Raw genomic sequence first — 17730 nt, 5'->3', positions numbered from 1 at the left:
AGGTTTAAACACAAAGTTACCATATGACACAACAATTCCACTCGTGGGTATATATCCAAGAGAACCAAAAATATACATCCAAATAAAAATTTGCATGTGAATGTTCACAGCAGCAATATTCATAATAGTAAAAAAGTGAAAATAAATCCAAATGTCCATCTATGGGTGAATGGATAAACAAAACATAGTATACCTAACAATGAAATATTGTTCTGCAAAAAGGGAAGTACTGACACATGCTACAACGTGAATAAACCTCAAAAACATTACACTAAGTCAAAGACGACAGACATAAAAGACCACAAATGGTATGATTCTCCTCACATGAAATGTCTAGAATATGCAAACCAACAGACACATAAAGTAGAAGGGTAGAGTTGGGAATAACTGCTAATAGGTAAGGAGTTTCTGTTGGGGATGATGGAAATGTTCTAGAATTAGGCAGCAGTGATGATTATACAACATTGTGAATATACTAAAAAAATACTCAATTGTACATTTTGAAGTAGTTAAAATGGTGAATTTTAAATTATGGGAATTTTTCCTCAATAAAAATGTAAACATATAAACTGTCAAATGATATTTTAAAAAACAAATAGCAGTACTCTGTTGGCAAGGGTGTGAAGAAAGAGGCACTCTCATACATTGCTGGTGGGAATGCAAACTGGTACAATTTTTATGAAGGTGAATTTGGCAACACCTAACAAAACTACATGTGCCTTCACCTACTCACCCAGCAATGTTGTTTCTAGGAATTTATGCCAAAAATACACTGTTATAGACCCAATACTTGTGTCCTCCCAAAATTCACATGTTGATACCCTCTCCTCAATGTTACAGCATCACAAGGTGTGTCTGTGGGGGTCTTTGGGAGGTAATTAGGATTAGATGAGGTCATAAGGGATTATGACCCTTATGAATGGGATCAGTGCTCTTATATGAGTCACAAGAGAGCTGGCTTCCTCTCTGCTCTCCAGTGATATGCTGGAGGATGTAAGTGAGCAGTCTGCAACCTGGAAGAGGGCCCTCCCCAGAACTCAACCATGCTGGCACCCTGATCTAGGACTTCCATCCTCCAGAACTGTGAGAAGTAAGTTTCTATTGTTTATAAGCCACCTAGTTTATATATTTTGTCCTAGCAGCCTGAGCTAAGACATTATTTACAACAATATGAAAATACATGTGCATAAGATTATTCACTACAGCCTTGCAACGTATTGGGAAACGCCTAAAATGCCCATATATGGGAGAGTAACTGAATAAACTATGGTACATTCCCATAATGCAGTACCGTCAATCTGTTGGTAGAAAAATAAAAGTAAAATACAAGATCTTTATAGTTACGATTTCCAGAACATATTGTTAAGTTCAAAACCCAAAGTGCAAAGGATAGCCATAGTATATCCTTTGCATAAAAGGGAGAAATAAGAAAATATAAATTTGTCTGCTCATATGTGCAAAATAACCCCACAAAGTAGAAATGGGAGATCAGTGATACTGGTTACACATGGGGGAGGTAAGACCAAGATGGAAGGGGCCAAGAAGGAATGGCGGACCAAGAAGGAATGGGGGCTGTGGTATGGGATGACACTTCTGAGTATACTTGAGTATATCCTTCTAACTTTTGGTACCACACAGAAGACCTGAACAGCACAATTAAAAAACTCGATTTAAGTAACATATTAATAGAAATTGACACTATACGCAATAGGGTAACACATAATCATTGCAAGTGCACATCAACTATTTTCTAATATTGGTCATATGCTGAGTTAAAAAGCAAGATTCAATAAATATCAAAGAAATATCAAAAATTATTCAGAGTATATTCTGTGTTTAGCATTAGGCTAGACAACAATTATAAAATAACTAAAAAATCCTCCATTGTCTGAAAATCAAGCAATATATTTCAAGTAACCCATCAGTCAAAAAGGAACTGAAAGCATTTTGAATTGAATGATACAGTGAAAAGAAATTCCAAAACTCTGAATGCAGACAGAGCTGTGCTTACATTAAAATCTATACATTTAAAAGTGTGTATTAGAAATGAAGATTGAAAATCAATCATCTAAGTATGCATATCTAACAGGACAATTTAGAAACAGAACAAAATCAAGTTATTTTTTTCTGAAAGAATAAAATTAGTATGATTCTAGTAAGACTAATCAAGAATAAAAAGAGGAAAAAGAATCTAGCAATATCAAGAATAAAGAACAGATAAGAACAGTAATGTGATAAGAGATGAGACTTTATACATTAATAACAGAATATGAATAATTTCATGCCAATGATTTTAAAGATTTGATAAACACAATTCCTTGCAAAACACAACTTAGCAAAACTGAAACAAATATAAAATTGATATAGACCTATTCTATGACATTAAAAACAATCAATCTATAATTAAAGTTCTTCCCACAAAGGAATTATTTGAATTCTTCCAATAAAGAGAGAAGTAACAATCTTATAGAAATTCTTCCAGAGAACAAATATGAAACATTTCCCAACTTGTTTTATGAGACCAATAAAATACAGGGTGTCCCAAAAGTCACCATACATAGGGAAAATGGCAAATTGTAGCTAAATATACCTTTATTTACAAAATATTCATTACAACATTGTTCCTTTGTATGGAGACTTTTGAGACACTCTGTAATGATATCAAAACCTGATAAGGACAATACAAGAAAGGATACACGTCATTCTTTCTTATAAATACAGACACAAAAATCCTACAAAATTTTTAGCAAATTTAATTCAGCAATATTTAAAAATAATAATATGTCACAACCAAAAGGAGTTTATTCTAGGAATGCAAAGGTAGTTATACATTAAAAAAGCAATCAATGTAATTCACATTTTCAGAAAGGAGAAGAGCCAAAGTTATCTCAATACATGCAAAAAAAAAAAATCTGATAAAGTTTACCAACCATTCATGATAAAAACTCTTAGCAAACTAGAAATAGGAAGAAATTTCCTTAATCTGATGAAGAGTTATCTACACAGAATTTAAATACCGGTGGAAAAAACCTCCCCCTCCAAAGACAAGAAATAAGACACAGATGCCCACCATTACCACTTCTGTAGGACATTGTTCTGGAAGTCACTGCCAAGTGCCATAGGCAAATAATAATATTAATAATAATAATAAAGGAAATAAGACATAAGGATTGGAAAGGAAAAATAAAACTATTATTTACAGGCTATGTATGTAAAACTGTCATTTTGAACAGATTATACATAAAGAAAACCTAAAAGAATCTACAGATAAACTATCTGAATTGATAAATGAATTTAGCAGCCAGGTGTGGTGGCTCACACCTGTAATTCTAGCACTTTGGGAGGCTGAGGCACGAGGATCATTGGAGCCCAGAAGTTCAAGACCAGCCTGGGCAACATTGCAAGACCTTGTCTCTTCAAAAAAAAAAAAAAAAAAAAATTAGCTAGGTGTGGTGGGTGGTACACTTCTGTAGTCCCAGCTACTTGGGAGTAAGCGAGGAGGATTGCTTGAGTCTGGGAACTGGAGGTTGCAGTGAGCTCTGATTGCACCACTGCACCCCAGTCTGCACAACAGATCAAGACTCTGTCTCAAAAAAAAAAAAAAAATTTAGCAAGGTTGCTCGATCAAACAAATTCAACTACTTCTTTTAGCTATCTCTTTTGCACCCCAAACTGGATAGTGAAGACAACTAAATAAAGCATAGTACCAACTGCTTCCCAGGAAAAAAAAACAAAAGAAACACTGCATCTCAAGGGTGGTCAGAAGATATACTACCAATGAAAAAATACTATTACAATATTGAGCATGTCAGGGGAGAAGTTAAACCAAAATATGACACAATCCAAATATACCTCTGTGGCCCCAAAACCAATAGTGAAATCCTTCATATGTCTTCAAAAAGTAAGCCAAAACATTTTTTAAAAGATAAACCCTTGTTACAATGTTACCAGACTGAAGTTTTCCATGATAGAATGTGATTGTTTTACAGTTTCATTCTCTATCTGCTTTATCCTATTTGTGCTATCAGTTCTAAAACAGACAACATATCAAGCCTTCCTCAACTCCCTCCAGGTCGTTCTGTGCCTGATTTTATTAACAACCACACAAGTCCCCTGTTGGGGGGCATTCATGTGTCTTCATGTTTGTCTTTCTGTTGGTCTTGAGGATTCTGAGATCCTGGCATCTGGGTCACCTCTTTGGGCAGTCACCATGGGTTAGTCAGTTGGAGGAATGGCCTCAACTATGAATGAGAAGTCCCAAGAGTTGCTTTCTGCTACATTGACTATTCTGTTTCAACCAATTAACAGAGGTCTCTGTGTTGTTTGTGGGGTTCTGTATTTGTTTCTGGCCCCTAGCTAAAGTTGAACAACTGAGATGGCCAATTAATTCTCTGTGGTGTGTCTCTAAAGGAAAAAAAGCCTTTTACCCTTCTGACCACAGAACGGTAGTCTTTTACAGGGCTCTATTTATCACTGTAGTCCTTCTGTATCTGTGGCCAATTATAGTTTTTAGAACTTTTCAAGATTAACCATTCATAGCGATCTGCTATTTTTGTACACCACAGATTATCTTTTTAAAAAATTATCAAAGAAGAGGAAATAGATTTTAAAACCTGAAACTGTTTTTACATGGGTTAGACCAGTATGCCTCAAACTAGCTGTGATGAAGGACCAGTTTTGTTTTAATTTCCAACCTGTCACAGACCAATACTTTTGTAAAAATACAATGGAAAGGAACTTCTAGAAAAATAAACTTTAAAAAAAGACATACAAAAGCCAAATACAAAATTATTTCTATCACTTGAGTCAATAAACATAAAATGACCGTCTAATTGCTACAAAGGTTTCAAGACGCTTACGCTAAATTTCCATCCTTACCTTGTCCTAGGAGTTGCAGCACCAACACTAGAATCTGCTGACCACCCTTTACTGAGTCCTGGCACTGAATAGCTCTAACTTCTCAGCCAGACTGTCTGGCTTCAATCACTAGGAAAACAGTTCGAACGACACTGGAATGGGAATGGTGGTCGGTGACTGCTGCTGAGTTGTCCACAACTTCAAGTCTCCCTTTAATTAACACAGGAAGCACCTCAAGGGTTCTTAGTCCCTAGCTTTTTCTCTTGAAAGAAGTAGGCAATCTCAAGTCAAGATGTGAGGAAACACGGTGTTAATAAACTCAACCTGCACTCTGATATAAATGCTACATAAAACAGCACATACAAAAGAGGGAGAAAAATGCAAGAAGCATTATAAACACCTTATTCCTTACTCCAAAATTCCGTCATTTATAATCACTGTAAATACTAAGATCCCACAAAGAGAACGACCTCATTATGCTTAAGTATGCTGGCCCTTTAATAAAACCTGAGACATTTGCTGAAGCAGTAAAAGGGGTGGGAGAGTGTTGGAAGAAGAGTAGCTGGTTGCTAGACCATGAGGAATAAGCAAAGAAATGAAAATCGATACAGCTAAATTAAAAGAAATTAAGACGTAAAGAAACTTGAAGAGTTTTAAGAATTTGGGTAATACTCCTCAAGTGAATCCTTAAACAAACTAGACTGGTGTAAAAGTTGTCTTCTCCCTAATTCTGGACTTTAAGGCTTGGATTTATTTTCTCATAATTTCCTAAAATGATTTTACTAGACAGAGAAGCTAACATAGAATTGCTTAAATGTTCAATATGCTCTTCATCTAATGTGACTGCGATACTCTCCTATTAAGAGGTGGAGTATGCACTCGCCTCCCTTGAATCTGAGTGAACTTCTGACCCTGGCTAAGAGACTTCCTAGGCTAGGTCACAAAGGTGATACCAAAAGAAAAATAACTGGAAAAAGGTGACCAAGATTCCCTTTGTTTTTTGGAACCCAGCCACTATGTTATAAGGAAGCTCAAGCAGCCCAAGAAAGGGACCAAAGACCCACAGCCTGGGGTCAGCTTTGAGCTGAAGTCAACATTTTTAATGGGAAAGGAAGAGAGCAAAAGAATCAAGGACAAACACCATATAATCATTTTAATAGATGCTAAAAAGCGCCTGATAAAATTCAATATCCCTTCATAATAAAAACTCTCAATAAACTGGGTATAGAAGAAAACATACCTCAACACAATAAAGGCCGTATAAGACAAACCCAAACTGATTATCATACTGAACAGAGAAAAATTGAAAGCCTATCCAATAAGACCTAGAACAAGAATAAGATGACCACTTTCACCACTTCTATTCAATATAGTACTGGAAGTCCTAGCCAGAGCAGTTGGGCAAGAAGAAATAAATAAAAGACATACAAATTGTAAAAGAAGAAGTCAAATTAGCCTTGTTTGTAGATGACATGATCTTATATTTGGAATAACCTAAAGACTCCACCAAAAATCTATTAGAACTGATAAGCAAATTCAGTAAAATTATAGGATACAACATCAACATACAAAAATCAGAAGCATTTCTATACACTAACAGCAATCACTATGAAAAGAAAGCAATCTCATTTACAATTGCTACCAAAAAAAAAAAAAAAAATACCTAGGAATAAATTTAACCAAAGAAGGGAAAGATCTATAAAAGGAAAACTATAAAACACTGGTGAAAGCAACTCATGAGGGCATACAAAAAAATGGAAAGATATTCCATGCTCATGGATTAGAAAAATTAATATTGTTAAAATGTCTATGCTACCTGAAGTGATCTATAGATTCAACGCAATCCCTATCAAAATACCAATGACATTCTTCATAGAAATAAAAAAAAAATCCTAAAATTCATATGGAACCAACAAAAGACTCTCAATAGCTAAAGCAAACTTGAGTAAAAAGAAGAAAGCTGGAGGCATTACACTGCCCGATTTTAAATTATGCTACAAAGCTACCGTAACCAAGTCAGCATGGTACTGGCATAAAAACAGACACACAGACCAATGGAACAGAACAGAGAATCCAGAAATGAATCCACATTCTTACAGCCAACTCATTTTCAACAAAAGTGCCAAGAATATACATTGGGGAAAGGACAATCTTTTAGACCCCATCTTTCAGCATATACAAAAATCAACTCGAAATGGATTATAGACTTATAAATATAAGACCTGAAACTAAGAAACTACTAAAAGAAAACACTGGGGAAATGCTATGGGACACTGGGCTGGGCAAAGACTTTTTGGGTAAAACTCCAAAAAAACACAGGTAAAAAAAGCAAAAATAAATCAAAAATAGACAAATAAGATTACATCACATTAAAAAGCTTCTTCACAGCAAGGAATCAACAAAGTGAAGAGAAAACCTATAAAATGGGAGAAAATACATGCAAACTATCCATCCAACAAGGGATTAATAACCAAAATATACAAGGAACTCAACAGCAAAAAAACCCACAATATTCCAATTTAAAAATAGGCAAAAGAGCTGAAAAGATATTTCTCAAAAGAAGACATACAAATGGTCAACAGGTATATGAAAAAATGCTCAACAACACTATCAGGGAAATGCAAATTAAAACCACAATGAGGTGTGGTGGTTTCCCAGCACTTTGGGAGGCCAAGGTGGAAGGACAGCTTGAGGCCAGGAATTTGAGACCAGACTGGGCAACACAGGGAGACTCCATCTTACTTATTGCCGGGATGAAATTTCTGGACTTCAGGACAGAAAGAGCAACCCAAACAGAATCCAATGAGAAAAGGGCAGGTCAACTAGGATATGCCAGGCAAGTCACGCAGAGAAAAAGTTCCAAAATGATCCATGGAGCACCGCTTGAACATTTGGGCATCTGGATTCGTCAGTTCCTTAAATTAGTTTTATATACTGGTTCATAGTGAAAAAATAGCTTCCAAGTATTTAGTAGTCTTTGATCATCATCTTAACATGCTAGAAGTCTCTTAAAACTATCTTCTAGCAATTAGTTTTTTAAAACTTAAGTTTGGAGTAGCTGGTGTCGTACATTGAGATATGAGCCAAGAGGACTGGATTTAAATCCAGCTCCACAAATATTCACTGTTAACATTTCAACACATCATTTAGCGTGACTCTCTATTTTTGAATTCACCAACAATGTAGTTATATCATTGATTCCACAGGACCATCACAAGAATTAACCATGTAAACAAGTATAGGTACAATGAGATCTATAAAATGCTATGTAATATAACAATGATGACGCCAATGATTACACACCAAACACTTGTTTACTAGGCATGTATGTGGCAAGATTCTATTAATTCATTTGATCCATACACTAACCCTATGTGATAAGTCCTATCAGTAACCTCATTTACAAGTAAGGACACTGAGGCATTGAGAGGTCAAGTGACTTACCCAAGTTTCCACAGCTAATAAAACCTACATGTGTTGGCTATAAAGTCTGTGTTTTCTTTTACCTCATACTAGATACATGCTACTCCAAGTATGGTCCACAAACCAGCAGCACAGTAACCATGTGGGAGCCTGTGAGAAAGGCAGAACCTAGAGTCCCACCACAAACTTACTGAATCAGAATCTACTTCAACAAGCTCAGTGGGTGATCCATGTGCAAATGACAAGTGTGGGAACCATAGCACTGGGTCAACTGTATCAAAACTACAAAGCTATATTACAATTTCCTTTATCATATTTATTTACTTTCCACCTACTAATTCATGCTTCCCACTCCCCTCTCCCCAGACAACATGTTAGAGTCGATGATGTATAAGATGCTCTTCTAGGCCATCAGGACAGAGTGATAAAGAGAAAACATTCCCTGACCCTACAGCACTCTTAAGAAAGATCAAGAGACACAGTGCTAGGGGGCAAGGCTGGGAAGAGAAGAGGTATAGCCCAGAGTTGGGGCATGTTCAGGAAAGGATTCCTACAGAATATGAGTTCTAATCTAAGATAAATAAAAACAAGCAAAAGTTATACCCAACAAAAGATATGGTTATTGGTGTAGGTGAGAGTGATCCAGGGAGAAAACACAAAAGCCAATGAGGCTTTAATTTGAATAGCAGGAAAGCAGGACAAGGACCAGCTCCAGAGGCAGGTGAGGAGTCTGGCTGGTGTTAGGATGTGCACCCAGGAAGCACTCAAAGTTTGAAAGCTTTTGTTATGATCCAGATAGATTAACTGCGGCCTAAGAAGTAGAAAGATTTGAGAGCTATGAAAAAGTCAAGAGGACAGGGACTAAAAAATTGCATAAACTTAAGGGAAAGTCACCAGCCATTTTTCTGGCTGGACCACTGACTGGGAAAATGATACCATTCTGTTGAAATAAGGAAGACAACAGGGGAGATACTGTCTGCTTGGGGAAAGGGAATGAGCAGAAAGTACAAGAATTATTTCCATTTGATACCTGTTCCATGCCTAAATGCCCAAACTTGTGCTGGAATGAAGGTGGCACTTCATGCCCACAGTGAAGAAGGGTGGGGGAAGCAAGAAGCATGGACTCCTAGAAGTTTCCTCTGGAAAGAGAAAGCCTTGGTCTATCCCAATCTGATGGGGGGAAGTGGCCAAGGAGCACATATAATGACTCAGATATTTTGATTTGGGCTCTTGAAGTCTTTTAAAAATAATTAAAATTTCATAGCTATAATTGAATCTTATCTTCCTCAGAAGTAAATTTATCATTGGGAAAATACTCCCATGGGCACCTTCTCTTTTAAGGGGGCACATTTTACAAAATCAAAACAGCATAATTGCAAAGACTCTCTGTGGAGTTAAGGCATGATTTTCCTGGAGCCTGCCCAAATGTTCACAGCCTGTGGAGCAACCTGTCTTGGCTCCCAGGCAGCCAGCCTCTAGGCTGGGCGTCTTCCTTGATGTCAGCCTCAGGTGGCACTGCTGTGATGACTTCCTAAAGATGCATCCTCACGTATCTCCACACTTGCACACTGAAAAACGTAACATCTTGATTAATTTCCTTAGAAATGTCACAAAAATAACAACATTCTGAAGTTTTTTGGTCATTGCAAAGATCTTGATTAGGAAATGAGAGAATGCTTAAAGAATGAGTGTATATGAAAAAAGAGGACCAAGAGCAGGGAGCAGGGCAATGCAATGTGAAAGAGATTTTTTTAACCCTCCAGAGGAATCTGAAAAACAAATTCTATTTTCACTGAATGCCTCAGCTGAAAGAAGACCTAAGGACTCTTGGTTGACAGCTGAAAGAATACTATTTTATTTGGTCTCCAGAATCCTTTGAACGGAAAGTGACCCATGAGAAATTAAACCATGGAGAAATACGAAAACCCTGGAGTCTGAATATCTGTTTGACAAAACCTTTAGTACTATCCGACAAACCTGACTTCTACTGTTTCTTCCCTTTGTCTACAACCAGTGAACACATGAGTTACTTACCTCCCTCAAGAAAATATTTTATTTAAACTTAAAAAGTGATTTTCCTAATATGCAGAGATTGATTGGACTGATTTGGAATTCACTGTGGTGAAGGCTGCTCACAAGACAAGAAGGTCTGAATCCTCAATTCTGAGTATAAGAATGCATTCAATATACCATGTTTTAGCAGAAATTTTCCATAATAAAACTTTTAAAGCTGTATATGCAAACCACAACAGGGAAAACAAATAATTTATTACAACCACATTTCAACTGTTATGGCTTTGAAGACTTTAAATGGTTAGGTATATCCCCTCAGAATATCAAGACTAAATTATCTCTACATTGAGCCACTATTTACTTTCTACGGACAAGACACCCTATAGATTACAGGGTAGCTAAAACTTCACCTAAATCCCAGAAACAAACCTTTAAAACAACAAGCCCAATATAATACCTGAGTCTACAATGGAAGGTTGAAAATTTTACAGAAGTATGTCTCATGGAAAGCTTTATAGGCAGTGACAACTGAACAAGATCTTGATTAAGGAGCAAACCTGCTGTTTAATAATGTTACAAACTGTGCCTAGCTCCCCACTTACAATCACATGACTCTTAAGCTACTATACAGGTTCTTTATCTGTAAAATGGAAGTAATAATACCTCCTCTGTAAATTGAGAAAATAGTAAACAAATGTAAAATGCTCATTAGCAAGATATATGAAACAAAGTTAGCATTCAATTAATGACAGTAGTTGTCATAGAAGGATGAACTCAATTCTTTCTAGGCCAAAAAGTGGAGAGTTCAAAGTAGGATTACTGTCTAAAATCACCCTTCCATTTAATTATACTTCACAAATCCCATCTTAGTCCTAAACAGCATCTTTCCTGTTACACCTCTTATTTTTATGAATTCTTGTCAGAGAGGAAACAAATTATTATTCTTACTATGATAACATCTGGTATACTTGAAATGTATTAATCCAAGAACCAAATTAAACACAAATGTTCATTTAGAATTTTTTCCTAAACCTGGTCCTATAAAACAAAAAGTATTTTTCTAAACTGAAAATATACCACCCAGATACCATCCCATCATGAACATACATAAAAGTTTAAACAAGAGGAATATACAACAGTCTGGGATTGTCACCTCAGTGATTGTGTCAACTTCACAAAACAGTAAAATTTTTGTCATAAAACAGTTATTAATAGATATGATATTCTAACAGTATTTTGTTTCTTACGATACCCAATCTTAGCTAAAAGGCCAAGAAGCGATAGTATTTTGTTTCTTTAAAAAAAAAAATACAAGTTAACAAAAGACCTTGAGGGAAATACATCATGCTGGCATCACTAACCCGTCTCCCTACTTATCAAGGTCCTGGTTTCTTCCCTTTGTTAAAAAATATTACAGACAACACATATCTCTCAATATAACATTTTTTGGACAAAATAAACATAAAGCAAACTTACATTCATATCCCCCAAATGTTAAAATTTTGAACAAAAGTATGTATGGCAAAGTCTCAAGTTACAATCCAAGTAAAATTTGTATGACTAAATTTGTAGGGTCTCTTGAAAAGCAGGCCAAGTGTCAGAAAACTCGGGGGCCCCTACCCTTGAAAGTGACTACCAAAGTATTTTTTCCATAAATACCCTAATACCTCTTATAGCACCATACCGAAAAATTGAGAATGTAAATATGGTAATGCAAACAAAGCTCCAGTTTGCAATTTTTCTAGCTAAAGCACCAATCATTGAAAGAACTTGATCAAATCTTCCCACCTCTACAGTCCCATGAAATGATTGAGCATCTCTGTAACTGCTCCACCTGAATTGCCCCATCCTCACCAAAACCATCTGCCCCATCCCCACACCAGTCAGAATGACTGCTTCAAGCTCTTTTGGCCGCCTTCCTCAACTCTTCAAACCTCACTTCTCCTTCTCACTTCATGATTATAGGAAATTACCTTCTTTTTCATTGTAAGTTTTTGTCTGCATTTTTTTCTGGCAAATTTATTTAATGGTGTATTGCTTTATTATACACTGTAACGTTTAGTGAATAGCATGCACATTTTCCATACACAACTGTTAACCATACTGTCTGATAATCAGGAAATAATGTTTTAAGCATTTTAAATCTTACATTTTAGATTTTGTTTCTATATAATCTTTTCACTGGGTTTGAGGAAACTGTTTTAATGTTTTCTGGTGATGTATATAATTTTCCCTTTGCAAAACAGAACGATGCCTGATTTTCAGAAATGTAATGTTAAATAGGAGATGAATTTATAGTCTGACTTTAATAGCTATTTATCAAAGTATAATTTGTAAAATATACAAATCTTAATAGCTCAATGACTAAATACATACATACCCACACACGTGTACGTATATTTATATCTCCACCTTTACGATTACCACCTAAACCAAGATACAGAACATTTACACCAATAATTTATCTTCATGTCTCTTTCTAATGAATACCAACCCACCAAAAGGAACTATTACTTCTATAACTATCACTACAGATTAATGTTTTTCTTAAATTTTACATAATCATATGAATAGAAACATAAAAAGGGAACACTTCCTAACTTGTTTTATGAGACTACCAATAACTTGATATGAAAATCTGACAAAATAATTACAAGAAAAAAATTACAAACTGATATCCCTCATGAACACAGACATAAATAATCTAAACAAAATATTAACACATTGAATCTAGTGATACAAAAACAATATAATACATCATGATCAAGCGGGATTTATCCCAGGAATGCAAGAGGACTTATCCCAGGAATGCAAGAGGACTTATCCCAGGAATGCAAGGCAGGTTTACCATTCAAAACATAACTCATCACATTATAAAAAATAAAAGAGAAAAATCCACATAATCAATTCAATAGATGCTGAAAATGCGTATGAGAAAATTCAACAACCTCTCATGATAAAAAAAAGAAAAAGAAAATCTCTCAGAAAACTAAGAATTTAAAGAAAACTTTCTATTTGATAAAGGATAGCTACAAAAACAAAAACTAGACAAAACTAAAGCTAACATATATAACATTATATAGGTCCTAGTCAAGGCAAAAACAGATAAAAAATATAAAGATCAGAAAGGAAAACAGTGTTTATTTGCAGATTACATGATTATAGATTTCTTTTGATTTTCTACTTACTCAAATAAACCACAGAACTAAAAAGTGAATGTACAGTAAGATCATAAGATATACTAACAAGAACACCTATTTCTATATACTAGGCCTTAAAAAGTGGAAAATTAAACTTAAAAACCACAAAATATCATTTATAATCTCATCAGAAACATCAAGACCTTCACACTAAGGTCTACAACACGTTGCTAAGAGAAATCAAAGAAGATCTAAATATAATAACTGGATCAATACAAAATGTTCTTGAATCAGAAGTCTCAACATTGTTCATAGGTCAATTCTCTTAAATTGATCCATAGATTCAACAGAGCTCCAATTAAAAAAAAAAAAAAAGAAAAGAAAAAAATTAACACAACTCTATAAAATGCTGTAACTACTGAGACATCCATCCTATCCATAAGCCTACAAATTCAACTGAGTACTGCGAACATGTGACAAAAAATTAACCAAGATCTATGAGTATAAGGACATGGAAAATGAACCATAGGTTACGAACACAAAACGAACCAAAGGTTAAACTATCTTTTTACTCAAAAAATTTATTACCATTGGTTTCTTTTCAACAAACTTTTATGAAACATTTAAAATGACTCATTTTATACAACTTTTCAGGAAAAAAAGTGTAAAATAAAATACATATGTATATTAGTTTACTTTTCTAGTTAAAGGTAATATACACCCAAACCCAAATATAAAATTATGTGAGTTACAAATAAAAAAATTATAAAATTATGCAAATATTACTTAAGTACAAAATGAAAATATTCAGTGATAATTGTTTTAATGTTATTTTCTGTAACTGAAAACTGATAAAGAAATACAGAAAACTGTTGAATTTCCAGTAAATTCCTTGTAGTTTAAATAATTATAGATGAATTTGAAATCAAGACTTGTGAATTTCTCCCCACCAAAAAAAATAAGTGTCACTAACCATTAAAGCACTAGAAAGAACTCAAGTGTTAATTTCTACAAAAATCTCCATCACCCTCTCATTTGCTTCTAATTGACTTAAACACCTCTGTTGCTCCAAGCAGACAAGATGACTTCATTCATTCATCCTCTCAGTGGAAGAGTCTACTACATGTCAGGCACTGGTAACGCAGCAATGAGCAGGACAGATGGGTTCCTTGCCTCATGGGGTGTACACTTCACTGAGGGAAAGCAAACAATCTGAACAAGTAGGTCAACTATATAGTATGTTAGAAGGTGGTAAGTGCAAAAAAGAAAGATAAGAGAGAACAGATGAGGAATATGGTGATGGCAGAAGGATGGTTCTATTCTAAATACAGTGGTCAAAGAAGGACACACTTTAGGTTTCCATATAATTTACTGTCCAAATCAGGACTCTTATGGTGTTGGAGGGGGTGCTAAAAGGATGGAATACTGGGACACTAAACACAAACTGGGGCACTTGGTTATCCTTTCTCATTGACAGGTCATATCTGAGCAAAAACCAGGCATCCAAGTAAAAGCTCTAAAATACAGAAAGAGGGGAAAAAATTGGAGAAAATGACCAGCCTCTTCTTCTTCAAAGTACTAATAATAGGGACAAGTGAAAAAATATGAGATAAAGCAATATTAATACCGCTACATTTGTGGGTGAGGGAGTTAATGTTACTGATACTCAAAATAGAAATGAGAAGGGAGAGTTCACCATAGTCTCTCTGCTAAGATACCAGAAGCAAAGACCCATCTGCTAAGAGAACCAGAATGAAGCATGAGTTTTCCTAAGAGAAGATATTCAAAGGCCAAGTCACACCTCTCAATGAACTATTTTTAAGGAATGTGGATTAAAATGATCTCCAAATTATGGCTTATTTTTGGTATTATTTTATACCACGCCTGTGTTTCTGGTAAAAGAGCAACCCGATAGACAAGAAAGATTCAGAAAGAGAACCACATCCCCTCACTCGCTCTGTTCTGGCCACAGAGCCATTCTCCCCACCGAGAGCCTTTGCTCTGCTGACACAATATGCCTGGAATTTTTTTCTCCCAGATACCTATGTGGCTAACTCCTTCGTTTCCTTCAGGTAGTCTTCAATAAAATGCGCTGTTACAATGCAGCCTGCCTAGATTGTCATCTGACCTCATCCTCACTGGAACATTTAGCACCTTCTACCACACTAATTTACTTATTTTTATCTTTCACTGTTTCCCTTCACTAGAAGACTGACTCCATCAGGGAGTAGGAATCTTTGTCTTTTACTCACTGGCATATGCCAAATACACTTGGTCTGGCACATATCATACTAAGTGCTCATTAAGTATTTGTGGAATGAATGAATGGTGACCAAAGAAAAATATCTCAAAGTAGACGGTATGGTTCTTATATCAACATGGAAAAATTACACAAAATAACGATCAAATTCTGTTATGACCCTATCATTTTCCCATTTGGGTGTGTGTAGATTAAGAATGTGTGTGTAATGATTAAGAATACAGGCACTAGAGTCAGCTTCCCACTGTTCAGAACTGGACTGTGCCTTTAATTAGCTGAGCAAACCATTGCCAAGTTACTTAATTTCTCAGTGCCTTAATTATCTCATCTGTAAAATGGGAATGATAGTAATTCCTATCTCAGAGGGCTTCTGTGAGAATTAAATGGGATAATATGTGTTTGTGTGCATGTGTAATGTTCAGAACAGTGCAAGACACACAGTATGTGCTGAGTAAGTTTTAGCTGTTATTGTAAGACGCATAGCTCTCTTTTAAAATGCCATCGGGCAAAGTGCCATGTTAAACCCTGCATATACAACTTTTACCCTAAGAAGAAAAGCAAAACTCAAACACAATGAAATCAGAACGGCCAGAATTTTGATATAGAAGCTTTTTTCTGACAGTTCAGTGATTCTAAAACTAGATTTGCTTACAAAACAATATATACATTAATCACATGATTTTAGCTCTGAAAGAGCCTTTAAAAATCATCAAACCTAACACTATATATAATAGAATTTATTCATTCATTAAAATAATGAATTCATGGCCGGGCGCAGTGGCTCACGCCTGTAATTCTAGCACTCTGGGAGGCCGAGGTGGGCGGATCGTTTGAGCTCAGGAGTTCGAGACCAGCCTGAGCAAGAGCGAGACCCCATCTCTACTAAAAATAGAAAGAAATTATATGGACAGCTAAAAATATATATAGAAAAAATTAGCCGGGCATGGTGGTGCATGCCTATAGTCCCAGCTACTCGGGAGGCTGAGACAGGAGGATCGCTTGAGCTCAGGAGTTTGAGGTTGCTGTGAGCTAGGCTAACGCCACGGCACTCACTCTAGCCTGGGCAACAGAGTGAGACTCTTGTCTCAAAAAAAAATAAAATAAAATAAAATAAAATAATGAATTCATTAAAGTCATGACCATTTGTGCCAACTATCTGTCAAGCAGGAAGAAAAACCTGACATCATCCTTGACTATGTTAAGTTTACAGTCTAGTGGAAGAGAGAAATCAAACTAGTAAAATATATGACAGATCAGTAAATGCTGTGCAAGACCAGAAGAAAAGGATACAGGAAGAACATCAGAGAAAAGCTGGTACAGACTGAGAGGAATGAGAGCTCACTTAAGCTGAGACCTAAAAGATAAGCAGCAGTTGGCTAGCCAGAGAATGCAGAGATGATGGTTCCAGGAAGAGGCAACAACGGGTGCAGAAGGCCTGAGAGGAAGAATTTTGGGTGTCTGAGGCACTGAAAAAGCAAAAATAACTGCACTGTTAATGGGTAAGAGGACAATGGCCCAAAGTTGGAGAATGAAAGAAGAGACCAGATAGGTGAGACTTTGTAGACCCTGTTAAAGATGTGGGGTTTTATCCAAGTCTAATGAGAAGACACTGAAGAGTTTTAAGCAGGAATGTAACATGAGATTTGTGTTTTTACAAAATCACTCTGGAAGATACATGAAGGATGAGCCATGTGTGGAAACAGGAAGAGCAGACAGGAAGGAGGCTATTCCTATAGCCCAGAAAGAGAAGAGGGTAACATGACCAGAGTGGACATAACAGAAAGGGAGAGAAATCGAGAAAATCAAGACATATTTTGGAGGTAGAATCATCAGCATAAAAAGATGGTTAGGAGGCTGAATAAAGAGGATTGCTTGAGGCCAGGAGTTAGAGACCAGCCTGTGCAACACAGTGATACAAAAAATAAACCAGCCCAGTATAGTGAAGCATGCCTGTAGTCCCAGCTACTTGGGAAGCTGAGGTGGGAGGATCACTTGAGCCCAGGAGTGGAGGCTGTAGTGAGCTATGATGAGAACACT

At 35.9% G+C, this 17730-nt stretch overlaps 1 protein-coding gene and 1 pseudogene across 50 annotated transcripts in view; one reads left to right on the top strand and one right to left on the bottom strand.

Annotated features, from left to right (window-relative positions):
• PTK2 (protein tyrosine kinase 2) overlaps positions 1–17730 on the bottom strand; it is a 266149-nt gene that overhangs the window by 188311 nt on the left and 60108 nt on the right. The gene's annotated exons all lie outside the window — the stretch shown is intronic.
• On the top strand, positions 9818–10159 carry LOC138381882 (COX assembly mitochondrial protein 2 homolog pseudogene; annotated as a pseudogene).

This window comes from Eulemur rufifrons, chromosome 3 (genome assembly GCF_041146395.1).
Source record: "Eulemur rufifrons isolate Redbay chromosome 3, OSU_ERuf_1, whole genome shotgun sequence".
NCBI lineage: Eukaryota > Metazoa > Chordata > Mammalia > Primates > Lemuridae > Eulemur > Eulemur rufifrons.
This window is presented reverse-complemented; position numbering and strand designations above follow the sequence as displayed.